We start from the raw sequence: 27,893 nt of genomic DNA, 5'->3' as shown, positions 1-27,893 counted from the left end.
CTGTGAGACAGGCCGCGCTGCACTCTGGGAGAATGTTCGCACATGCGCACATCACCCGCCGGATCAGCGGCCGCTTCCTGTTGTGTCGCGAGACAAACTTTCCGTTTTTTCGGTTGAGAACGAGCGGTTTTTATTGTGACGGAAACTGACGTCACTTTTCCTTTGAATCGCGCGGTTTGATTTAAATAAACGGCGCACATGCGCAGTGTGGCGCTTCCCTCTTAAAGGGCCCTGGACCGGCCGAGAGTCCCCGAGCCCGGGGACAGGACCGAGAGACGGGCAATGGGATTAGAGCGGAGGGCGGCCCCGGGGAGGGGGAACTTGCATTTCTCCAGCGCCTGTCACATCCTCAGGACGCCCCAAAGCCTCGCAGCCAATGGGGGGCTTTGGAAATGAGGTCACTGTTGTCATGTGGGCAGCCATTTTGTGCACAGCAAGATCCCACAAACAGCAATGTGATAAATGACCAGATAATCTGTTTATAGGTGTTGGTGGAGGATTAAATATTGGCCAGGACACCGGGGAGAACTTCCCTGCTCTTCTTCGAATAGTGTCGTGGGATCTTTTACATCCACCTGAGGGGCCGGACTGGTTTAACGGCTCGTGCAAAAGACGGCCCCTCCGACAGTGCAGCACTCCCTCAGTACTGCACTGGAGTGTGAGCCGAGATTTTGTGCTCAGGTCTCTGGAGGGGAGCTTTAACCCACAACCTTTATGATTCTAGGGGTGAGAGAGTGCTACAAATGAGCCAAGGCCGACACCGAGTACTTCAGAAGGGTCGTTAATTCTTCCGTCCCGTAACACGATGTGACTTTCTTCCACAGGAGAATTCATGCCTGAACTTCCAGGAGTTTTGAGGAAAACCGCACCGGATTTGAATCAATCTGTTGGAAAATACTTGAGGCCGACTGGAAACCTCTTTGGATGTTCACACGGCCGGGAGGCACCAAGACAATTCGATGAGACTGTGAAGGATGTCAAGTGAATCAGGGACATGGCGAGCAACGGTGTGAAGGTAACTGGGGGATCCCCGGGGTAATGTCCAGTCTGTTCAGGTGGGCCGTTTAAAAGGAAATGGAACAGTGTGGGGAGAAAGTTGTTTGGGGACCGGAAACAGAGGGTCCGGGTTAATGGGAGTTGCTGAGATTGGAGAATTGTAAACAATTTTACAACACCAAGTTATAGTCCAACGATTTTATTTTTAATCCCACAAGATTTCGGGGGCTTTCCCCTTCCTCAGGCGGTGTGGAAGTGATTGGAGAAGGGTTGGAAGTGGTTTCCCCAGGGGTCAGTGCTGGGCCCACTTTTATTCTCCGTATTTATGGACCGTTTAGAATTACATAGAATTTACAGCACAGAAACAGGCCATTCGGCTCAACTGGTCTGTGCTGGTGTTTATGCTCCACACGAGCCTCCTCACACCTCTCTTCATCTATCCCTATCTGTATATCCTTCTATTCCTTTCTCCCTCATGTACTTATCTAGCTTCCCCTTAAAAGCATCTATGCTATTTGCCTCAATTACTCCATGTGTTAGCAAGTACCACATTCTAACCACTTTCTGGGTAAATAAGTTCCTCCTGAATTCCTGACTGGATTTATTAGTGACTATCTTCTATTCATGGCCCATAGTTTTGGACTCCCCCCACAAGTGGAAACACATCTATGTCGACCCTATGAAACTCCCTCATAATTTTAAAGATCTCTATCAGGTCACCCCTCAGCCTTCTCTTTTCTAGAGAAAAGAGCCCCAGCCTGTTGAGTTTATCCTGATAGTTATAACCTCTCAGTTCTTGTATCATCCTTGTCAATCTTTTTTGCACCTTCTCCAGTGGCTCTACATCCTTTTTGTTACATGGAGACCAGAACTGTGCACAGTGCTCAGTGTGGCCTAACCAAGGTGCTGGACAAGTTTAACATAACTTCCCTGCTTTTCAATTCTATTCCTCTGGAAATGAACCCCAGTGCTTTGTTTACTTTTTTATGGCCTTATGAACCTGAGTCACTACATTTAATGATTTGTGTATCTGTACCCCTAGACCCCAATTTGCTCCTCTATCCCATTTGGACTCTTATTATCCAGGAAGTATGTGGCCTCCTTATTCTTCCCACTAAATTTGTACCACCTCACACTTGTCTATATTGAAATTCATTTGCCAATTACACGCCCATTCTGCAAGGTTATTAATGTCTTCCTGTATTTTATCGCAGTCCTCTTCACTATTAACGATATCCCTCAATTTGGTGTTGTCCGCAAATTTTGAAATTGTTCTTCCGATTCCCAAGTCCAAACCGTTGATGCAAATGGTGAACGACAGTGTTCCCAGCACCGATCCCTGTGGAACACCACTTCCCACCTTTTGTCAGTCTGAGTGACTCTCATTAACCCCTGCTCTCTGTTTTCTGTTTTGTTATCAGCTTGCTATCCATTCTGCTACCTGTCCCCTGACTCCACAAGCTCTGACCTTGGTCATGAATCTACAATGCGGTACCTCATCGAAGGCCTTTCAAGATCTTTCAAGATTTTCTTCTTCAGATATTGATTCACTTCCCTTTTAAATTCTGCTTCCCTCAGTGTTTCTGGTCGGACATTCCATTGTCCTAACAACTCTCTGCATCAAAAAGAAAACCAACCTCTCTTAATTTGATGCCCTCCAGTTACCGACTCACGAACTGGGATGTGGGCGTCACTGGCAAGGCCAGCATTTATTGCCCTTCCCAGTTGCCCTTGAGAAGGTGGTGGTGTGCCACCTATCTTGAACAATTGAGTGGCTTGCTGGGCCATTTCAGAGGGTGATTAAGAATCAGCCACATTGCTGTGGGTCTGGAGTCACATATAGGCCAGACCGGGTAAGGACGGCAGGTTTCCTTCCCTAAAGGACATCAGTGAACCAGATGGGTTTTTACGACAATCCGGTAGTTTCATGGCCACCATTACTGATACTAGTTTTTTTTAAATTCCAGATTTTATTTAATTAATTGAATTTAAATTTCCCAGCTGCCGTAGATTTGATCTCATGACTCCGGAATATTAGTCCGAGCCTCTAGGATTACTAGTCCAGTAACATAACCACTGTGCTCCCGTACCCGTACGAGTGGAAATAGTTTTCCCTCATTTACTTTATCAAAACCCCCTCATAATTTTGATCCCCTCTCTCTGATCTTATTTGAACTTCTCTGCTCTCATGAAAAGTTATGTCAAGACTCTCATCCTTGGGATCATCTTAGTGAATCTCTTCTGCCCCTCTCCATGGCCGCGACATTCTTCCTGAAGTAATGCACCAAAAACTGGACACAATATTCTGACTGTGGCCTGACCCATGATTTGTCCAGGTGTAGCATTAACTCTTTCCTTTTATACTCTATGCCCCTATTTATAAATCCTAGGATCCCATGGGGGTTTTTGCAAAACAGCTTTATCAACTTGTCCTCCCACTTTTTTAAAGATTTGTGTATCTGAATCCCTAAATCTCTCTGCTCCTCTTCTCCTTTTACAGTTTTACAGTATAGTGTCTATTTCCTCTCCTTATTCTTCTCACCTCACATCTCTCCCCATTAAATTCCATCTCACATCTACCTGCCCAATCTGCTCACCTGTCTGCCTCCTCCTGAAGTTGTTGACAATCCTCTTCATGGTTAATCTCACTCCTTATTTTTGTGGCAGCTGCAAATTTTGATATTGTGCCCCCTACACCCAGGTCCAGATCATTTCTATCCACAGATATTGAGAAAAGCAATGGTGCCAACACTGACCCCGGGGATCGCCACTGTTTAAATCCTTCCAGTGCAAGAAACATCTGTTAATCACAACTCTCAGTTTTCTGTCCTTTTATCCATGCAATCTCTCATTTCTCTCCAACTTCTCACATTTCTATCCCTTAGTTCTCATGCACAAACAGGCTCTCTTCCCCTTTCCTCTCTCTCTCTTACACACAGACTGTTTCTCTTTCCTGTCTCCAATATTCTCTCTTGCCCGTTCTCACAAACCCTTTCTCCCTCTCTATCTCCCTCCCACCCTACCTCTCAGACTCTCCTTCATCCAGATGCAGACTCTCCGAGACACACTCTCAGACTCTCCGAGACTCATTCCCTCTCTCACACAGACTCTCTGTGACTCACTCCCTCTCTCACACAGACTCTCTGTGACTCACTCCCTCTCTCACACAGACTCTCTGTGACTCACTCCCTCTCTCACACAGACTCTCTGTGACTCACTCCCTCTCTCACACAGACTCTCTGTGACTCACTCCCTCTCTCACACAGACTCTCTGTGACTCACTCCCTCTCTCACACAGACTCTCTGTGACTCACTCCCTCTCTCACACAGACTCTCTGTGACTCACTCCCTCTCTCACACAGACTCTCCGAGACTCATTCCCTCTCTCACACTATTTTACCCACTTTTCAGAGAAACTTACAGAACAGAAGGAGGCCATTCATCGTGCCTTTGAAAGAGCTGTCCAATTTAGTCCCACACTCCAACTCTTTCCCCATAACCCTGCATATTAGTCCTCTTCAAGTATATGTCTAAATGCCCTTTCAAAATTCCCATGGAATCTGATTCCACCACCCTTTCAGGGAGTGCGTTTCAGATCTTAACAACTCTCTGTATGAAGAAAAACTTCTCCTCATTTCCTCTCTAGTTCTTTTGCCAATTATTTTAAATCTACGACCTCTGGTTACCGACCCGCTTGCCAGAGGAAACAGAGCAAGTAGGGAGAAACGATCAAAACCCCACTTGATTTTGAACACCTCTATTAAATCTCCCCTTATCCCCGGCTCTAAGGAGAACAATCCCAGCTTCTCCAACCTCTCCACATAACTGATGTCCCTCATCCCTGGTACCATACTGGTAAACCTCCTCTGTACCCTCTCCATGACCTTGACATCCTCCCTAAAGTGTGGTGCCCAGAATTGTCCACAATACTCCAGCTGAGGCCTAACCAGTGATTTGTAAAGGTTCAGCATGACTTCCTCGTTTTTGTATTCAATGCCCCTATTTACAAAGCCAAGTTTCCCATATCCTTTCTTAACCACCTTATCAACTTGCCCTGCCACCTTCAAAGATTTGTGACTATGTACCCCAGGTCCCTCTGTTCTTGCACTCCCCTCAAAATAGTCCCATTTAGATTATACTGCCTGTCCGCTTTGTTCCTCCCAAAGTGCATCACTTCACACTTGTCCGTCTTAAATTGCATCTGCCCTGTGTCTGCCCATTTTACCAGTCTGTCTATGTCCTCCTGAAATCTGCTACTATCCTCCTCACTGTTTACTACATTGCTAAGTCCTGTATCAGTCGCAAACTTTGAAACTGTGCTCCCGAAACCCAAATCCAGGTCATTTTTATATAACAAGAAAAGTAATGGTCCTAATACTGACCCCTGGGGGACCCCACTGCATACTTCTGTCCAGTCCGAAAAACATCCGTTCACCACGACTCTCTGCTTCCTTTCCCCTGGCCAATTACGTACCCAAGTTACCACCAATTTTTTCCTTTGATCCCATGGGCCTCTGTTTTCCAAATAAGTCTGTTATGTGATTCTTTATCAAATCCCTTTTGAAAGTCCATATATACAACAGCTACTGCACTACCTCCATCGACCCTCTCTGTTACTTCATCGAAGAATTCAATCAGGTTGGTCAGACATGGTTTGCCTTTAAGAAATCTGTGCTGGCTGTTCCTTCTTAACCCATGCCTCTCCAAGTGAGAATTAATTTTGTCCTTGACAATGGTCTCTCGTAGTTTTCCCACTACTGATATTAGACTGACTGGCCCGTAGTGACCAGTTTTATCCCTCTCTCCTTTTTTGAACAGGGGTGTAACATTTGCAATCCTCCAGTCCTCTGGCACCACTCCCATATCCAAGGAGGATTGAAAGATTGTGGTCAGAGCTTCTGCTATCACCACCCTTGCTTCCCTCAGCAGCCTGGGATGCACCCCACCTGGACCGGGGGACTTGTTCACTTTGAGTGATGTCAACCTATTTAGCACCTCCTTTCTATCTATTTTGATCCTATCCAATATCTCTACTCCCTCCTCCTCTACTGCGACATTAACTTCATCCTCTTCTTTTGTGAAGACAGATGCAAAGTCCTCATTCAGTACCTCAGTCATGCCCTCTGCCTCCACAAGCAGATTTCCTATTTTATCCCTAACCGGCCCCACCATTCCTTTTATCCTTTTCCTTTTCATATTTTTATAAAAGTTTTTGGGTTCCCATTTATGTTACTTGCTAATCGTTTCTCATATTCTCTCTTTGCCCTTCTTATATCCTTTTCAATTTCCCCCTGCACACTCTCCTGGTTGTGTACTGTATTCTGTACCTGACAGTGGTCATAAACCTTTTTCTGTTTTATTTTAAGCTCTATTTCCTTTGTCATCCAGGGAGCTCGAGCTTTGGATGCCGTATCTTTCCTCCTTATGGGAAAATCCTTGGTTTATACCCAAACTATCTCCACCTTGAAGACCTGCCATTGCTCATTTACTGTTTTTTGGCCAATCTTTGTTTCCAGTCCACCTGTGCTCGATCCCTTCTCAAATCACTGAAATTGGCTCTCTTTCAGTTGGATATTTTCACCTTTGATTTTTCTTTGTCCCTTTCTGTAATTACTTTAAACCTAATTATATTATGATCACTATTACCCAGATGTTCTCTCACTGAAATACACTCCACTTGCCTTACATCATTCCCTAAAACTAGATCCAGCACTGCTTCCTTCCTCGTTGGGCTAGAAATATACTAATTAAGAAAGTTCTCCTGTACAAATTTTTCAAATTCTTCACCCTCTCTCCCTTTCAATTACTATAATCCCCTGCGTCTGTCTTTAAGGGACCACATTACTCTGAGTCACCTTCTTTCTCTTAATATACTTGTAAAAACCTTTAGTGTTGTCCTTGATATCCCTCACAAACTGGAGTTGGCAGCTGATATTGTGAGTGAATTTAATCCATGTAAAGAGCGGAAAGAAAAGAACAATTTAATGTTAAAGTAAATCAATCAAATGCCATTAATGACAAATATATTCAAATTAAATATAATCATCGTCTCAAAAATAGTCCTGTTGTATTCCAGTGACAGATTCTGGAATCTAATCAGCCGCGAGGAGATGTCGGACAGCTGCCCAGTGAGACTCGGCCTGTGATGGTTCCTCCCTTCCTCGGGGTAAGCACCTTGGCCAATATCGCCTTTAATGTCGTAAAACACCCTCAGGTGATTCACAGGCGTGATTATCAATCAAAATTTAACACCGAGCCATATAAGGAGGTATTAGGACAGGTGACCAAAAGCTTGACCAAAGAGATAGGCTTAAGGGACGTCTTAGAGGAGGAGAGAAAGAGAAGGAATTCCAGAGCTTAGGATCAATGCAGCTGAAGACACGGCCGCCAATGGTGGAACGATTAAAATCGTCGATGCGCGTGAGGCCAGAATTAGAGGAGCGTGGAGATCTTGGAGGGTTGTAGGGCTGGAGGAGGTCACAGAGATAGGCAGGGGCGAGGCCATGGAGAGATTTGAAAAGAAGGATGAGAATTTTAAAATCAAGGTGTTGCCGGACTGGGAACTAATGTAGGTCAGCGAGCACAGGGGTGATGGGGTGAACGGGACTTGGTGCGAGATAAAATATGGGAGTTTTGGACGAGCTGAAGTTTATGGAGGATGGAAGATGGGAGGCCAGCCAGGAGAGTATTGGAATAGTCAAGTCTAGAGATAACAAAGGCATGGATAAGGGTTTCAGCAGCAGATGAGCTGAGGCAGGTGTGGAGACGGGCGATGTTATGGAGGAGGAAGTGGGCGGACTTCGTGATGGAGCGGCTATATGGTCAGAAACTCATCTCGGGGTCAAATAGGACACCAAGGTTATGAATGGTCTGGTTCAGCCTCAGACAGTGAGAGGGATGGAGTCGGTGACCAGGGAACGGTGTTTTTGGTGGGGACCAATTGAGCCAAGTGTTACTGTGGACGCTGCACGTGATCTGCTACAGAAAATGGATCAACTGATTTAGCAAATGAGATCACCTACAATTCAACGTAATAAATGCCCTGAATCTCAATAAAATGAATAATCTGTAAATCAAAATAGCTGAGATAATCTTAAAGAATGGCTGACCTGCAGCATGAACACAGCTGTGTGTGGGCCTGTCTGTCTATCTACCTGTCTGTCTCCCTTTCTGTCTCCAACCTGCCTGTTTGCTTCACTCGCTCACCCACGGTCGGTCCGTCCCTTGACCTCTCTCACTATTCCTGTTTCCCCTGCTTTTGTACCGCCCAGTCTCTGCATGCTGGTTTCTCTCACTTCCTCCTTGTCCCATTTCACTTGCTCCACATCCCTCTCCCTTGCTCCCCATCTCCTATTCTCTCCCAACCGAGTTCTCATCTCTGCGTCCACCTTACTCTGTTTCCTTACCCCTCTCTCTCTCCATTCCTTCTCATCCCTCTCTGTCATCCCCCATCAATCGCTCTTTACCCTCTTCCCTCCCGCTCCGTCCCCATCCACTTTCTCTCTGTGCCTGACCCTGCTCTCCTTTTAATTTCTCGGACACATTTTCTACCCAATCCCCGTGTTTTGCCCCGTCCCTAGATCTCTCTGTCTGCAGTCCATCCCTTTCTGGAGGAGGGCCAATTTCAGTGGGATGAGAACAGATCCGGCCCGGGTAAATTGGAATCATAGATTGGCAGGGAAAACTGTAATTGAACAGTGGGCGGCCTTTAAAGAGGAGATAATTCGGGTACAGACAAAGTACATTCCAACGAGGGAGAAAGGTAGGGCAACTAAAGCCAGAGCTCCCTGGATGACAAAGGAGATGGAGAATAAGATGAAGCGGAAAAAAGCGGTGTATGGCAGGTATCAGGTTGATAAAACAAGTGAGAACCAGGCAGAATATAGAAAGTTCAGAGGGGAAGTGAAAAGGAAATAAGAGGAGCAAAGAGAGAGTATGAGAATAGACTGGTGACCAACATAAAAGGGAATCCAAAAGTCTTCTACAGATATGTTAACAGTAAACAGGTAGTAAGAGGAGGGGTGGGGCTGATTATGGACCATAAAGGAGATCTACTCATGGAGGCAGTGGGCATGGCTGAGGGATTAAATGAATACTTTGCATCTGTCTTTACCAAGGAAGAAGATGCTGCCAGAGTCTCGGTAAAGGAAGATATTGTTAAAATACTGGATGGGCTAAAAATTGATAAAGAAGAGGTACTAGAAAGGCTGGCTGTACTTAAAATAGATAAGTCAACTGGTCTGGATGGGATGCACCCGAGGATGCTGAGGGAAGTAAGGGGGGAAATTGCTGAGGTACTGGCCATAATCTTCCAAACAACCTTGGATACGGGAGTGGTGCCAGAGGATTGGAAAATTGCAAATGTTACACCCTTGTTCAAAAAAGAGTGTAAGGATAAACCCAGCAATAACAGGCCAGTCAGTTTAATCTCGGTGGTGGGGAAACTTCTGGAAACAATAATACTGGACAGAATTAACAGTCACTTCGACGAGTGTGGATTGATCAGAGAAAGCCAACACGGATTTGTTCAAGGCAAATCGTGTTTAACTAACCTAATGGAGTTTTTTGATCATGTAACAGAGAGGGTAGATGAGGGAAATGCGGTTGATTTTGTGTATATGGACTTTCAAAAGGCGTTTGATAAAGTGCCACATGGTAGGCTTGTCATCGAGGTTGTGGCCCATGGAATAAAGGGGGCAATAACAACATGGACACAGAATTGGCTAAGTGACAGGAAACAGAGAGTAGTGGTGACCGGTTGTTTTTCGGGCTGGAGGGAGGTGCATAGTGGTGTTCCCCAGGAGTTGGTTCTGGGACTACTGCTTTTCTTGATATATATTAAGGACTTGGACTTGGATGTACAGGGCACATTTTCAAATTTGCAGATGACACGAGACTTGGAAGGGTAGTGTACAGTGCAGAGGATCGTGATAGACTTCAAGAGGATATGGACAGGCTAGTGGCATGGGCGGAAACGTGGCAGATGAAATTTAACCCAGATAAATGTGAGGTGATACATTTCGGTAGCAACGAGGAGAGGCAATATAAACGAGAGGGCAAAATTCTAAAAGGGGTACAGGAAAAGAGAGATCTGGGGGTATTTGCGCACAAATCGTTGAAGGTGGCAGGGCAGGTTGAGAAAGCGGTTAAAAAAGCAGATGAGCCCTGGGCTTTATAAATAGAGGCATAGAATACAAAAGTAAGGAAGTCATGATGAACCTTGATAAAATACTGGTTCGACCACAACTGGAATATTGTGTCCAGTTCTGGGCACTGCACTTTAGTAAAGATGTGAAGGCCTTAGAGAGGGTGCAGAAGAGATATACTAGAATGATTCCAGGGATGAAAGACTTTAATTATGTGGATAGACTGGAGAAGCTGGGGTTGTTCTCTTTGGAACAGAGAAGGTTGAGAGGAGAGTTGATAGAGGTATTCAAAATCATAAAGGGTCTAGAGAGAAACTGTTCCCATTGGCTGAAGGGTCAAGAACCAGAGGGCATAGATTTAAGGTGATTGGCAAAAGAACCGAAGGTGATATGATGTAAAACTTTTTTACACAGCGAGTGGTTATGATCTGGAATGCGCTGCCTGAGGGGGTGGTGGAGGCAGATTCAATCATGGCCTTTAAAAGGGAACTGGATAAGTAGTTGAAAGTAAAAAATTTTCAGGGCTACGGGGATAGGGCGGGGGAATGGGACTAGCTGGATTGCTCTTGCACAGAGCTGACATGGACTGGATGGGCTGAATGGCCTCCTTCCATGCTGTAATCTTTCTATGACTCGAAGAGTAAACCGTATGACTCTGCCTGATCATATTTTGATTTTCTAGGTGCCCTGTTACTACGTCCTTAATAATAGATTCCAGCATTTTCCCTACTATTGATGTCAAGCTAACTAGCCTATAGTTCCCTCTTTTCTCTCTCACTCCTTTCTTAAATGGCGGGGTTACATTTGCTGCCTTGCAATCCACAGGGACCATTCTAGAATCTGGGGAATTCTGTAAGATCACAACCAATGCATCCACTATCTCTGCAGTCACCTCTTTTAAAACCCGAGGATGTCGGCCATCAGGTCCAGGGGGTTTCTCGGCTTTTAGTCCCATTAATTTCTCCAGTACTTTTTCTTTACTAATATTAATTACTTTAAGTTCCTCACTCTCATTAGGCCCTTGGTTCCCCACTGTTTCCGGTATGTTTTTTGTGTCATCTGCTGTGAAGACAGATACAAAATATTTGTTTCACATCTCTGCCATTTCCTTACTCCCCATTATAATTTCTTCTGTCTCTGCCTCTAAGGGACCCACGATTACTTTCACTCATCTCTTCCTTTTCACATACTTGTGGAAGCTCTTACAATCTGTTTTTATATTTCTTGTTGGTTTACTGTCAGATTCAATTTTCTCCCTCTTTATGAATTTTTGGTCATCCTTTGCTGATTTCTAAAACCCTCCCAATCCTCAGGCTAACTACGCTTTTTGACTACATTGTAAGCCTCTGCTTTTAATCTAATATTATCCTTAAATTCTCTAATTAGCCACAATTGTACCACTTTTCCCGTGGAGTTTTATTCCTCAAGGGAATGTATATTAGTTGAGAATTATGAATCATTTCTTTAATTATTTGCCATTGTTTGTCTCCCGTTATATCTTTTAATCTAATTTCCCAATCTACCTCAGCCAACTCGCCCCTCAAACCTCCATAATTGGCTTTGTTTATATTTAAGACCCGAGTTTCGGACTTAACCACATCACTCTCAAACTGAATATGAAATTCTATCATATTATGTTCATTCTCCCCCAGAGGATCCTTTACTATAAGTTTATTAATTAACCCTGTCTCATTACACAATACGAGATCTAAAATAGCCTGTTCCCTTGGTGGTTCCTCTACCAATTAAGTACTTTTGAAGTCTAGTTGCTGCTTTACTGTAGGAAACACGGCAGTACATTGAACACAGTAAGGTCCCACAAACAGCAATGTGATAATGACCAGATCATCTGTTTTAGTGATGTTGGTTGAGGGATAAAAATTATAATTGAATTTAAAAGACCGGTCCAGCAGTAAGATACAGGTTTTCACCCACCTGCAATGTTTCTAAACCCGACCTTACCACTGGGGAAGATACCAAACAAAGGCTGGGCCAGGGAGGCAGGGACTCTCCACAGGTGGTGGGGGGGAGATCAAGGGAGAATTGCCCAGGTTGCTCTTACACCCTCTTCTCGTGGCTGGATTCAGACCAGCAATGGTGGAGGTCTAAGACCCAGAGAAGGGGAGAAACGGCCTCAGATATAGAAATGACCGAGGCTCAGTGTTCATCACTGTGGAGTAGTTTACAATTCAGCAAATATATTGTCCACACGGAGAAAATTGTCCACCGCAGCCAACTTATCAGGCGGGGAGAAGTGAACTCTTCGAGGAGTCGCGTTTCCCTTAAAAACTCTCCAGCCAAATGGTAATGTCCCTTTAAATTTACAATCCTGCCACACCAGTCATCGCCAGCTTTAATGTGTTGTGTCAGATCCTCTATCCAAGCAGTTTTCTGCTCCTGTCACTGTGACTCATTTCTATTATACACCAGAGAGAGAGAGAGAATGTACTGCAAGTCTATTTATAAATCTCAGCCCATCTCCCCATCACTCACTGAAACATTGTTGGTGCAGAGGGGTGATTTAGCAACACATATTTCTCCCTGTACCTTTCTGCCAGCTGAAATGTGTCCATTATAATGAGAACAGGTGATGTGCCACATAAGTACAGTGCCTGGCATGTGATCCTTGGCACATTTATACACAGAGGCACCCTCAGAAAAGGTGGCAAATACCATGGCACTATTTTGGATGGAGAGGGCCTGAGGCTTAATTGCGACAGGCCTTTCCCCACAATATATGTGTGAGTGACAGGAGACACAGACGGAGACACGGGAGAGACAGACGGGGAGAGAGAGACAGACAGACAGACATGGGAGAGACAGACGCAGATATTAAAACGTACCCTTGTTTTAGATGGAGTATGACTTAAAAGCAAAGTAATGCATTGTTTCATTGACTAGTAATGTGGTGAATAGTTACGAATAGACCCGAACTCATTCATAACACCTGCAAGAATAACTTGCAGTTATAGCTTTCCCTCCAGTGGCACATGTGGACTATCATGCAATGTGAAACAGGGTGATTTTAACTCTCCCTGATCGCAGGAGCAGTTAAAATGGAGCAGCTCCATTTCCTGCTCCATTCCCGTCAATCGGCCGTTTTAACGCCACTCATCTTGGCTTTTAACGAGTCTCCCGCTGGACTCCTCGGTCACATCGTAACCCCTGAAATTTAACCCACTTCTGAGCAGGAAGGCCACCCCGCAGGGGGAACCTGTCGAGAAGCCTGCAAGACACACTGAGGTAAGTTTAAAAAATAAACTGACCTTTGAGTAAATAAGGAGAAATTGTTTCCACTGACAGGAGGGTTGATAACCAGAAAAAAACAGATTGAAGATAATTGACATCTAATCCGAATTCATTGGGCCCGGTGTTACCAGGGCTGCGGGTTCTCGGCGGGGGGGCTATCGGGCACGTGGGTAACGCGCCCGGTGAAATCAGTCAGCTCCCCGCGCGATCGTAGCATAATTGGATCCACTTACCTGGTCTTCCGGGTTCCCCACTGCTGATCTGCGCGTCGGGCGGACTGCGCGTGCACAGTCAGATCCGTCAGCTGGAGGAGCTCTATTTAAAGGGGCAGTCCTCCACTGACAGATGCTGCAACAAATAGAAAAAATTACAGCATGGAGCAGCCCAGGGGGAAGGCTGCTCCCAGTTTAATGTTGCCTCACTCCAGGTATCAATACATGGGGTGAGGTGGAGGGGGAGGACAGAGATCTTCCCCCCCACCCCCGGCGGGCGGGAGGAAGCGGCCTGCCTCTGCCACCAGGAAGGCCTGGCTCGAGGTGGCAGAGGAGGTCACCAGCACCACCAACATATCGCCCACCTGCATACAGTGCAGGAGGCGCTCCAATGACCTCAGTAGGTCAGCCAAAGTGAGTACACTTACTCATTCCCCTACACTCCATCTGCCACATTACCGCCCACACCTCCTTCTGCACTGCCAACACGACTCTGTCACATCACCCCTCATACCCACTCAAACCTCATCCTCATCTTACCTGCACCTACTCACCTCGCCAGTACTCATCCCGCCACTACCACTCAACCCAATCCTCATACAATATCATGGCTCTATCTCATCCTCACCCTCTCATGCATCTCTTTCACGGTCAGCCTCACTCAACCTGCCACTACCTGTGCTGCAGCCACAGGGCATGCATCACATATGTGCAGCAGGAAGCATAAGGCAAACGTGTCGTGAGCATGAAGGGGATGCACAAGGGTGTTTGAGGGTTTGTCATGGTGTTTACCTGTATTTAATTTCTGAGCAACTCACATCACATATTATATTGGCACCACTGCTGCCATGTCTTCGCGAATCTTGTCTGGTTTGTGCAATAATGCCCTTTCCTGAGGATCACTAAGACCCACAACTGATGCCACCCATTGTGTCACTGCAGAGTGGGTGTAGGTGCATTTGCAGGGCTCTTTTGTGCAGACGGCTGAGAGACGTCGGCGATGTCCCCGGTTGCACCCTGGAAGGATGCGGAGGAGAAGTTGTTGAGGGCAGTGGTGACTTTGACAGCAACAGGTAAGAAGATGGTGCTCGGGCCAGCCAGGAGCAGCTTGGCATGAAGGAGGCTGCAGATGTCCACGACTACATGTCGAGTGGCTCTGAGCCTCCGTGTGCACTGCTGCTCAGAGAGGTCCAGGAAGCTGAGCCTCGGTCTGTGGACCCTGTGGCGAGGGTAGTGCCCTCTGCGACGCATCTCTCTCTGCGGTAGCCCTCCCTCCTGTTGTACAGGTGGATGTGTCACAGCGCACTGTTGTGGAGCTCCACGTGTCAGAGGTGGACGGTGAGGCTGGTGATGCTGTTCGCCCTCCAAGGAGGTCATGACTGCAGCTACGGCGGCCCCCATCCGGAAGATGTACATCTGAGGGGGTCCGCAAGGTAGGTACATATCTCTGGACCCCGGGGTAAGTGTGCAAGTTGGTGACTTTGGTTGTCAGGAGGAGGGTGGTGGAGGCCAAACTTTGTCCCAAGTGACTGAGTGGCCTCCTGCAATGGGTGAGGGTCTCCCCCACCCCCAACCTGTCAAATGGACCTTTGCAGCTGCCACAGGCTGACAGCTGCAACAGGTCCATTTGAACTGGGAGTGTTTCCCCCAGTTTGGGAAACAGTCCCAGTTTCCTTTAAAATCCCACCCCTCCTCACATAATCCCTGAATCAGGTCAGTTAATGACCTGAACAAGCAAAATAAATACGTTCAAGTGGCATCCCGCTGGCTATAATTGCCTGCGGGATTCCCACCAGCGGGGGCTGCGCGCGCACGCTGGCGCATCAGTGGGGAGCCCAGAAGTGCGTGGTCCCACTCCGGGATTTCCCAATTTTCGGGGGCCCCCCCGCCAGGAATGCACCCGATAGCGGGTGCTAAAATGCTGCCCATTATATACAAGATGGGTAAAAAGAGTTAAGATACAGATTAGCCATGATCTAAATGAATGGCAGAACAGAATCGCGGGAATGAATGATCCACTCCTGAGGGTGAGAGTGCAGTTCAATGGGCCCTTACTCTCACTTGATTCAGTTCTATGGTGCCTACATTCACAGGGGTACATTCCATGGACCCTGACAGTCACTGGGGTACATTCCATGGACCCTGACAGTCACTGGGGTACATTCCATGGACCCTGACAGTCACTGGGGTACAGTTCCATGGACCCTGACAGTCACTGGGGTACAGTTCCATGGACCCTGACAGTCATAGAGTCATAGAGTTATACAGCACGGATAGAGGCCCTTCGGCCCATCGTGTCCGCGCCGGCCATCAGCCCTGTCTACTCTAATCCCATATTCCAGCATTTGGTCCGTAGCCTTGTATACAATGGCATTTCAAGTGCTCATCCAAATGCTTCTTGAATGTTGTGAGGGTTCCTGCCTCCACAACCCTTTCAGGCAGTGAGTTCCAGACTCCAACCACCCTCTGGGTGAAAAAGTTCTTTCTCAAATCCCCTCTAAACCTCCCGCCTTTTACCTTCAATCTATGTCCCCTTGTTATAGAACCCTCAACGAAGGGAAAAAGCTCCTTAGTATCCATCCTATCTGTGCCCCTCATAATTTTGTACACCTCAATCATGTCCCCCCTCAGCCTCCTCTGCTCCAAGGAAAACAAACCCAATCTTCCCAGTCTCTCTTCATAGCTGAAGCGCTCCAGCCCTGGTAACATCCTGGTGAATCTCCTCTGCACCCTCTCCAAATCGATCACATCCTTCCTGTAGTGTGGCGACCAGAACTGCACACAGTACTCCAGCTGTGGCCTTACCAATGTTTTATACAGCTCCATCATAACCTCCTTGCTCTTATATTCTATGCCTCGGCTAATAAAGGCAAGTATCCCATATGCCTTCTTTACCACCTTATCTACCTGTTCCGCCGCCTTCAGGGATCTGTGAACTTGCACATCAAGATCCCTCTGACCCTCTGTCTTGCCTAGGGTCCTCCCATTCATTGTGTATTCCCTTGCCTTGTTAGTCCCTCCAAAGTGCATCACCTCGCACTTTTCCGGGTTAAATTCCATTTGCCACTGTTCCGCCCATCTGACCAACCCATCTTCCATGGACCCTGACAGTCACTGGGGTACAGTTCCATGGACCCTGACAGTCACTGGGGTACAGTTCCATGGACCCTGACAGTCACTGGGGTACAGTTCCATGGACCCTGACAGTCACTGGGGTACAGTTCCATGGACCCTGACAGTCACTGGGGTACAGTTCCATGGACCCTGACAGTCACTGGGGTACAGTTCCATGGACCCTGACAGTCACTGGGGTACAGTTCCATGGACCCTGACAGTCACTGGGGTACAGTTCCATGGACCCTGACAGTCACTGGGGTACAGTTCCATGGACCCTGACAGTCACTGGGGTACAGTTCCATGGACCCTGACAGTCACTGGGGTACAGTTCCATGGACCCTGACAGTCACTGGGGTACAGTTCCATGGACCCTGACAGTCACTGGGGTACAGTTCCATGGACCCTGACAGTCACTGGGGTACAGTTCCATGGACCCTGACAGTCACTGGGGTACAGTTCCATGGACCCTGACAGTCACTGGGGTACAGTTCCATGGACCCTGACAGTCACTGGGGTACAGTTCCATGGACCCTGACAGTCACTGGGGTACAGTTCCATGGACCCTGACAGTCACTGGGGTACAGTTCCATGGACCCTGACAGTCACTGGGGTACAGTTCCATGGACCCTGACAGTCACTGGGGTACAGTTCCATGGACCCTGACAGTCACTGGGGTACAGTTCCATGGACCCTGACAGTCACTGGGGTACAGTTCCATGGACCCTGACAGTCACTGGGGTACAGTTCCATGGACCCTGACAGTCACTGGGGTACAGTTCCATGGACCCTGACAGTCACTGGGGTACAGTTCCATGGACCCTGACAGTCACTGGGGTACAGTTCCATGGACCCTGACAGTCACTGGGGTACAGTTCCATGGACCCTGACAGTCACTGGGGTACAGTTCCATGGACCCTGACAGTCACTGGGGTACAGTTCCATGGACCCTGACAGTCACTGGGGTACAGTTCCATGGACCCTGACAGTCACTGGGGTACAGTTCCATGGACCCTGACAGTCACTGGGGTACAGTTCCATGGACCCTGACAGTCACTGGGGTACAGTTCCATGGACCCTGACAGTCACTGGGGTACAGTTCCATGGACCCTGACAGTCACTGGGGTACAGTTCCATGGACCCTGACAGTCACTGGGGTACAGTTCCATGGGCGATGATTCTCACTGGGGTACAGTTCTGTACACTCTGACTGGGGTACAGTTCTGTGCACTCTGGCTCTCACTGGGGAACAGTTCGATGCACCCTGACTTTCACTGGGGAACAGTTCGATGCACCCTGACTTTCACTGGGGAACAGTTCGATGCACCCTGACTTTCACTGGGGAACAGTTCCATGCACCCTGACTCTCACTGGGGAACAGTTCCATGAGGACCTACTCTCTCAGTTCCATGGACATTGTCTGTCACTCGAATACTATTCCATGGATCCTGACACACTCTGCGAACAGTTCCGTGGACACTGACACTGGGATACAGTTTCACGGACACTGACACTCACTGGGATACAGTTCCACGGACACTGACACTCACTGGGATACTGTTCCACGGACACGGTCTCTCACTGGGATACTGTTCCACGGACGCTGACACTAATAATGAAATACCATGGATGAATAAAGAGATAAGATCAGAATTGAAACTAAAGAAAAAGGCATATACTCAGCACCTGGACAATAAAGAAGAGGATGACAAAAGGGAATACGAAGAGGTTAGGAAATAAGTTTTAAAAAAACCTATTCGGAAGGCAAAGAGGAATTACAAAATTAAATTATCAAAAAATACTTTTTAAAAAGTAAAGTATTCTACAGACACATAAATAACAAAAGGAAAATCATGATCGGGGTAGGGCCACTATGGGATGCACAAGGTAAACTCACAGGTAACGGCAGAAATGTGGAATCATTACTTTGCCTCAATATTGACACTAACAAGATGGATAAGACATTAGAAGCAGAAATCAAAAAAGTTGTAAAGACATTTATGATAGAAAAGGGGAGATAATTGATAAACTGGTCAAACATAGAAAAGAATAGAAGGATATGCTGATAGGGTTAGATGAAGTACCTGAACTATCTCCTCCTTGAAGGCCTCCATTTGCTCTTTAACTGTTTTACCTGATAATCTTTGTTCCCATTCCATAAGGGCCAGATCCCTTTTCAACTCACTGAAATTAACCCTCTTCCGGTTAAGTATCTTCAACTTTCATTGTCCTTGTACTTTTCCATAATTACTCTAAACCTAATCATATTGTGATCACCGTTTCCAAAACACTCTCCCATTGAAACTTGCCCCACTTCATTCCCCAGAACGAGATCCAGCACTGCTTCCTTCCTCGTTAGGCTGGAAACATGCTGATCAAGAACCTCAGACATTTACAAAAGCTTAAACTATCCCAGCAGCTCAATCTAATACAGCACCTCCAACTAACCCAGTAACTTAAGCTAAAACTGCACTTGCAGCAAATAGATTACCTCAAACTAAAGCTGCTGCCCTAAGTAATCCAGCACCTCAACATAATCTAATACCTCAAGCAAAAACAGCACCTCAGACCAGCCCAGAACCTCAAAATAACCTAATACTTCAAAATAATACAGCCTCCAAACTAATCCAACACTTCAAGCTAACCTAGCACCTCAAGTTAGTCCAGCACCTTAACCTAACCTAGCTCTTCAAGTAGTACAGTACCTCTAACTGGCCCAGCACCTCAAGCTAATACCATGTATCTCTGAAACTGACCACAGCATCCTGAAACTGACTCTGGTACTGCAAACTGGGTTCAGGGACCATAACTGAGGCAGTGTTCAATGACTGACTATCCCATCTCCCCAAATGAGTCAGCATCCTAAAGCTGTCCACAATACGCCCCAAACCGATCACATCATCCACAAAAAAAAACACAATACCCAGAAACTGACCCAGTCCCCACACACTTACCTCACCATCCACACATTGATCAAACACCCAAAGCTAACGATGGCATCACACGTTGGGCTTCTGCCTCCTGTAAAATGATAACTGCACTGTCACAGCAAACCACAGCATCTGTAAACGGACCTTAAACAGTGCACATTACCCCAATACTGAGCAGAGAAACCCCAAACCACAACACCCACAAACAGACACAGAACAACAAACATAGACAATGATCTCTGATGACTCAACACGCCCAGACTGATGCCAACACTGAGGGATTGTAGAAACCCCTGACGCTCAGCCTTCGGTGTCAGCCTCGTCATGTGGGTTCATTCTGGGTTCGAGATATGTTTCATGCATTGAGTATTTTTAGGCTGATGAATCAGTGTAAGACTTTGGTTGTCTTGGATTCTGGGCTTATTTTGAGTTTCAACACAAATTTGAGTTCTTGGCTTTTCTTTATGTTTATAATTCATTTTACATGAGTTGGTCACTTCAGAATTAGGATTGGTTAGTGGTCCCAGTTCAGTTTTATATTCTGGATCAGTTTGGTCAATTTGAGATTCTGTGTTGTTTTGAGTTTCTGGTTCAGTATCTGGTTGTAACATACTCCACACAAACTGACCACAAGAGCTCCAATTAACTCAGGACCCTCAAGACTAACATTCTCCACGCATCCAAAAACGCCCAGCCCCACAAAATATTCCACAGGACCCCGGCAAAGACTGATCCTCACAGACTGATCTCAATGACCCCTAACATTACATCATATCTAAAAACAGCAGAAGAGCCTGAAACAAACTACAGAACTAACAAGTGAACCAGTGGAGTCAGCGAGGGTTCTGGGCCAGGTCGGGTTTCCAGGTCTGCTTGGTGTTTCGGGTCTGTTTAGGATTTGCCGTATTTTAATATTCTGAGTCCGTTTAGGATAATGGATCAGTTTAGGGTTTAGATCAGCCTGTGATTCTGAGTTGGTTGCAGTTTTGCTTTGATTCCGGGTTCCAGGTCGGTTTAGGATTCTGGAACAGTTTAACGTTCTTCCACTGTGAGAGGGGCAACCAGAGGACCGGAGCTCTTGGATTGACTAGGGTTTCATTGGAGCTTTAACAATTTAGGCCACGGAAAGTGTCAGTTTGAGGGTCTGGTTCAGTTTTGGTTTCTGTACAGGTTTAGGGTTTTATGTCGATTTAGGGTTTTGTGTCACTGGGTTTCGGGTTGTTTTGGGTATCCAGTCATTTCAATTTACATATTAATTTGGGGCTTAATGTGAGTTTGTGATTCTGGGTTACTTTGTAGTTATGGTCAGTGTAAGATTCTGGGTCATGTTGAGGTTCTGACTCAGTACTCGGTTGATGGCCAGTTCAGGGAACCTGGTCCCTTTTGGGATTCTGGATCAGTTTAGAGTTCCAGGTCAGTTTAAGTTTCTAAGTCACTGTGGGATTGTCAGCTAATTTAGGGTTCAGCTCAGCTTAGTGTTCTTGGTCTCTGAAATGCTTTGGATCAGAGGCTCTTAAGAACAGCGAAGGGCTCTTATTCATAGAGAGTTCTGCATATCTTCAGGGTTCCAGGGCACTTTTAACTTTAAGATCAGGTTGAGGTTGTTCAGAGGTTTGGGCGTTCATGTTCAGTTCAGTTTAGTTTGGGTTCAGGTAGAGTTTTTGTCTCTGGGTCATTTTACAGTTTCTGGTTTATTTGAGGTTTGTATATGAGTTTAGGGTCTTCCAGTGTTGGGCTTCGTGTTGTTTAGATTTGAGGATCTGATTGAGAGTTGTTGCTTGTTTTGTTCAGAGTCTTTGTTGGGTTCTGGTTAAGTTTAGGTTTGTGACTTGCTCTGGTTCTGCTTCAGTTTGGGGGAATGATTGAGCATCTGATTAAGGGTTAGTTTGGGAATTTAGGTCAATTTATGTTTCAGTGTCAGTTTAGGATTGTATCATTATATGTTTGCCTTGTCGTGCAAGTGTCTTACATGAGTTTTGGGTTCTGGGTCATTTTGTAGTTATGGTCAGTTTATGGTTCAGGTTCAGTTTGGAAATCTTCAATATCATTTCCACCTCAATATTTATCCAGTGAATCGTCACAGCTTTAACTGAGGATTTATTTCACATATCACTACACAATGGGGAAATCCTTCCAATCGAACACTAAGGATTGTTAATGTTGTATCCACGTCACATAGTGTTGTGACACACAATCTATTTCTCTTGTTGTATTTTAGACTATTACTGTGTGAGTTTCTGTTCTTGTGCAGGTGTCTGTGGGTTCCTGTGGGCTGGATGTTGGTAATTTCAGCCTCGAATGCCTGTGTTTGGACACAGCCCACATTGACGAGGCAAATCTGTTCTACCTGCTGCTTGTTAGAATCCTGCATTGAATCAGTCTGGGCAGCGTCAATCCATTACTTACTGGGAATGGGCCCACAGCAAATATTGCTTTTAACTAATGATCTCACTCAGACAGGCTGGAGTATGGCCGGTGTCAAAAGTGAATGAGTGTCAGACTGGTGAAAATGTTGGTGCTATTGGGGTGTATGGTTACAACAGTAATGAAACTTCACTCACTTAATCTTCCAATATACACAGCAAATCTTTGTTTAGTTTATAAATAATGAACCCAGGCCCTGTGATTACAATTGCAACTTACTGTCCCTAAAATTTAATGGAAACTGAGCAACTTGTGTTGATGTATCACCGGCCTGAAAATATAACCTCTGAACACCAACCATGGAGTGAGTGAAGCAATAGGTGGCAGCTGCAGTTAAAGGCAGAGAAATGGAATATGTAGAGAGAGACAGGTAGGGAGAGGGAGGAATGTGGAGAGACAGAAACGGAAAGTCAGAAAGAGGGAGGGTGGAAAAAGAAAGGGAGTGACTTAAGCAGAACGGGATGGACGGGCCAAAATGAGGGGATTGCATAGAAAAAAATGTCTGTGAAATTAGAGAGAGCAGGGCCAGGCACAGAGAGAAAGTGTATCGGGATGGAGCGAGGGGGAAGAGAAAGGATAGACAGCGATTGATGGGGATGATCGAGAAGGACGAAAAGAAATGGAGAGAGGGAGGGATAGGGACTCATTGAGGTGGACACAAAGAGGAGAACTGGGTTGGGATAGAATAGGAGATGGGGAGCAAGGTCGAGAGGGATGACGTTTGAGTGAAACGGACAGGGAGAACGAGAGAGACACAAGCACACAGGGAGTTGGAGGCAAGAAAGCAGTGGAAACAGGAATAGTGAGATAGGCAATGGGAACTAGAGAGAGACAGGGAGGGATGAAGGCAAGTATAGGCTGCATCAGAGAGAGAAAGAGAAGCAAACGGGAAGGTCATAGACAGACAGGGAGATAGACAGACAGGCACACAGACAGCTGTGCTCATGCTGCAGGTCAGCCATTCTTTAAGATTATCTCAGCTATTTTGATTCACAGATTATTCATTTTATTGAGATTCAGGGCATTTACTATGTTGAATTGCAGGGGATCTCATTTGCTAAATCAGTCCATCGATTTTCTGTAGCAGATCATGTGCAGTGTCCAGAATAACACTTGGCTCAATCGGTAGGGTGACAGGATCTGGGATTTAGTTGGGAGGATCTACAATTTTGCTTATAGGACATGGAATGTAGTTTACAGGGTCTGGGGTGGAGTTTCGTTCTGTGTACACATTTGTAAAACATTTGGAGCGAGATGGAGAGTTTCATTAACCCAATACAGGGTGTGTCAGCATCTGAAGATTTATTACAGTGAAGAGAGAGCAGGTCCCCAGTGACAGCAGGACCAGAGTTTTATTAACACAGCACAGGGAGATTTCTTACACAGTCCAACCCCTTACTGGTAAAGTCACACATTGTACAAAAGGGATCCAACAAACTCCTGAAATTCGTCATTCAGTAACTAACAGGGTTATTCATGTATCAGTGATAACGCCCAGTGTGCAACCTGCTCTCTACAGGAACTGAGATAACTAGAACCTTGTTTATTTTTTTAAAATATGTGTCTGACCCTGTATCCCTGTGTGTCTGACCCTGTATCCCCATGTGTCGGACATTGTATCCCTGTGTCCCTGACCCTTTGTCCCTGTCTACAGGAACTGAGCTAACTGGAGCCTTGTTTATTTTTTAAAAATCTGTGTGTCTGGCCCTTTATCCCTGTGTCCCTGGCCCTGTATCCCTGTGTGTCTGACCGTCTGACCCTGTGTGTCTGGCCCTGTATCCCTGTGTGTCTGACTCTGCCATCATCACTTCCTCCTCAAAAAACCCACCCTTGACCCCTCTGTCCTTGAAAACTACCACCCCACCTCCAACCTCCCTTTCCTTTCCAAAGTCCTCGAACATGTTGTCACTTTTCAAATCCGTGTCCATCTTTCCTGCAACTCCATGTTTGAATCCCTCCAATCAGGTTTCCGCCCTTGCCCCAGTACTGAAATGGCCCTTATCAAAGTCACAAATGACATCCTGTGTGTCTGTGACTGTGGTAAACCATCTCTCCTCATCCTTCTCCACCTGTTTGCAGCCCTTGACAGGGTTGATCACACCATCCTCCTCCATCACCTCTCCTTCACCATCCAGCTGGGTGGGACTGCCCTCACCTGGTTCCATTCCTATCTAACCAGTCGCACCCAGAGAATCACCTGCAATGGCTTCTCTTCTCACTCCCGCATCGTTACCTCTGGAGTCCCCCAAGGACCTATCCTTGGCCAATCCCCTTTCCTCAACTAAATGCTGCCCCTCAGCGACAACATCCGAAAACACAACAACGCTGATAACAGCCAGCTCTATCTCACCACTTCCTCCCTCGACCCCTCCACTATCTCTGATTTGCCACACTGCTTGTCCGACATCTATTGTTGGGTGAGCGGAAATGTCCTCAAACTAAATATGGGGAAGACTGAAGCCATTGTCTTTGGTCCCCACCACAAACATCATTCCCCAGCCACCGACTCCATCCTTCTCCCTGGCCACTGTCTGAGGCTGAACCAGAGCGTACACAACCTTGGTGTCCTATTTGATCCTGAGATGAGTATCGGACAGCATATCCGCTCCAACACCAAGACCGCCTACTTCCACCTCCGTAACATCGCCCGTCTCCACCCCTGCCTCAGCTCATCTGTTGCTGAAACTTTCATCCATGCCTTTGTTATCTCTAGACTTGAATTTTCCAATCATCTCCTGGCCAGCCTCCCATCTTCCACCTTCCATTAACTAGAGCTCACCCAAAACTCCGCTGCCCATATATTAACTTGCACCAAGTCCCGTTCATCCATCACCCCTGTGCTCGCTGATCTATATTGGCTCCCAGTCCAGCAAAGCCTCGATTTTGACATCCCTCCATGGTCTCGCCCCCTCCCGATCTCTTTGACCTCCTCCAGCTACACAACCCTTTGAGATCTCTGTGCTCCTCCAATTCTGGCCTCTTGCGCATCCCCAATTTTAATCACTCCAGCATTGGCGGCCATGTCTTCAACTGTCTAGGCCCTTAGCTCTGGAATTGCCTCCCTAAACCTCTCTACCTCTCACTCCTCCTTTAAACCGCTCCTTAAAACCCACCTCTTCGGCCAACCTTTTGGTCACCTGTCCTAATATACCTTTGTGACTCGGTGTCAAATTTTGTTTGATAATCGCTCCTGTGAAGCGCCCTGGGACGTATAATTACGTGAAAGGCGCTATAGGGTGTTTCTAATGACGTCACTCTTTTAACTTCAGGTGGCCATGTTGGTTTTATGGCTTGATGAAGGGGAAGTCATGTCTGACAAATTTGCTTGAGTTCTTTGAGGACATAACGTACAGGGTGGATAAAGGGGAACCAGTGGACGTAGTGTATCTAGACTTCCAGAAGGCATTCGACAAGGTGCCACATAAAAGATTATTGCTCAAGATAAAGAATCACTGGATTGGGGGTAATATTCTGGCATGGGTGGAGGATTGGTTATCTCACAGGAAGCAGAGAGTTGGGATAAATGGTTCATTCTCGGACTGGCAACCAGTAGCCAGTGGTGTTCCGCAGGGGTCGGTGCTGGGTCCCCAACTCTTTACAATCTATATTAACGATTTGGAGGAGGGGACCGAGTGTAACATATCAAAGTTTGCAGATGATACAAAGATGGGAGGGAAAGTAGAGAGTAAGGAGGACATAAAAAACCGACAAGGGGATATAGACAGGCTGGGTGAGTGGGCGGAGATTTGGCAGATGCAATACAATATTGGAAAATGTGAGGTTATGCACTTTGGCAGGAAAAATCAGAGAGCAAGTTATTATCTTAATGGCGAGAAACTGGAAAGTACTGCAGTACAAAGGGATCTGGGAGTCCTAGTGCAAGAAAATCAAAAAGTTAGTATGCAGGTGCAGCAGGTGATCAAGAAGGCCAACGGAATGTTGGCTTTTATTGCTAGGGGGATAGAATATAAAAACAGGGAGGTATTGCTGCAGTTATATAAGGTATTGGTGAGACCGCACCTGGAATACTGCATACAGTTTTGTTGTCCATACTTAAGAAAAGACATACTTGCTCTCGAGGCAGTACAAAGAAGGTTCACTCGGTTAATCCCGGGGATGAGGGGGCGGACATATGAGGAGAGGTTGAGTAGATTGGGACTCTACTCATTGGAGTTCAGAAGAATGAGAGGCGATCTTATTGAAACATATAAGATTGTGAAGGGGCTTGATTGGGTGGATGCGGTAAGGATGTTCCCAAGGATGGGTGAAACTAGAACTAGGGGGCATAATCTTAGAATAAGGGGCTGCTCTTTCAAAACTGAGATGAGGAGAAACTTCTTCACTCAGAGGGTAGTAGGTCTGTGGAATTTGCTGCCCCAGGAAGCTGTGGAAGCTACATCATTAAATAAATTTAAAACAGAAATAGACAGTTTCCCAGAAGTAAAGGGAATTAGGGGTTACGGGGAGCGGGCAGGAAATTGGACATAAAGCTGAGTTCGGATCGGTCAAGCCCCTGTGGGTGGCAGAGCGGGCCCAGCGGCTGAGCGGCCGGGTCCTGCTCCTACTTCTTGTGTTCTTCAGATTTGAGGTTAGGATCAGATCATCCATGATCTTATTGAATGGCGGAGCAGGCTCAAGGGGCCGATTGGCTAACTCCTGCTCCTTTTTCTTATGTTCTTATGTTATTTGCCAACTCCTGCGAAAGGCGTTACATATTCACCAGTTGCTGACATTGATCGCACATCTGCCAAAGGTAAAAAGAAGTTTGATGCTGCAGTGAAAGCTACACAGAGCCGGGATGCAACTTTACCAACCAATAGTACCACACCAGTTGCACAGAGATGACGGAAAACTCACAATATCCCATTTTTGTCAGACTGGGACAAAGGTCAGAAATGGGGATGTTCGCTGATGATTCCACAGTTTTCAGTTCGCAACCCCTCAAATAATGAAGAAGTCCGAGCCTGCATGCAGCAAGACCTGGACAACATCCAGGCTTGGGCTGATAAGTGGCAAGTAACATTCGTGCCAGACAAGTGCCAGGCAATGACCATCTCCAACAAGAGAGAGTCCAACCACCTCCCCTTGACATTCAGTGGCATTACCATCGCCGAATCCCCCACCATTAACATCCTGGGGGTCACCATTGACCAGAAACTTAACTGAGCCAGCCATATAAATACTGTGGCTGCAAGAGCAGGTCAGAGGCTGGGTATTCTGAGGCGAGTGACTCACCTCCTGACTCCCCAAAGCTTTTCCACCATCTACAAGGCACAAGTCAGGAGTGTGATGGAATGCTCTCCACTTGCCTCGACGAGTGAAGCTCCAACAACACTCAAGAAGCTCGACACCATCCAGGACAAAGCAGCCCACTTGATTGGCACCCCATGCACCACTCTAAACATTCACTCCCTTCACCACCGGCGCACAGTGGCTGCAGTTTGTACCATTCACAGGATGCACTTCAGCAACTCGCCAAGGCTTCTTCGACAGCACCTCCCAAACCCGTGACCTCTACCACCTAGAAGGACAAGGATAGCAGGCACATGGGAACACCACCACCTGCATGTTCCCCTCCAAGTCACACACCATCCCGACTTGGAAATATATCGTCGTTCCTTCATCGTCGCTGGGTCAAAATCCTGGAACTCCCTTCCTAACGGCACTGTGGGAGAACCTTCACTACACGGACTGCAGCGGTTCAAGAAGGCGGCTCACCACCACCTTCTCAAGTGCAATTAGGGATGGGCAATAAATGCCGGCCTCGCCAGCGACGCCCACATCCCATGAACGAATAAAAAATAAATAAAATTTTCTCTTCA

General features: G+C 46.6%; 1 long non-coding RNA gene across 1 annotated transcript; it reads left to right on the top strand.

The window, feature by feature from the left end:
* Positions 1-66: 66 nt before the first annotated feature.
* LOC137302355 (uncharacterized) lies at positions 67-27,893 on the top strand. Its single transcript, XR_010958442.1, has 3 exons — positions 67-1,015; positions 7,073-7,162; positions 26,777-27,893. It is a non-coding gene; the product is annotated as an uncharacterized lncRNA (long non-coding RNA).

This window comes from Heptranchias perlo, chromosome 35 (assembly GCF_035084215.1).
Source record: "Heptranchias perlo isolate sHepPer1 chromosome 35, sHepPer1.hap1, whole genome shotgun sequence".
In the NCBI taxonomy this organism is placed as follows: Eukaryota; Metazoa; Chordata; class Chondrichthyes; order Hexanchiformes; family Hexanchidae; genus Heptranchias; species Heptranchias perlo.
This window is presented reverse-complemented; position numbering and strand designations above follow the sequence as displayed.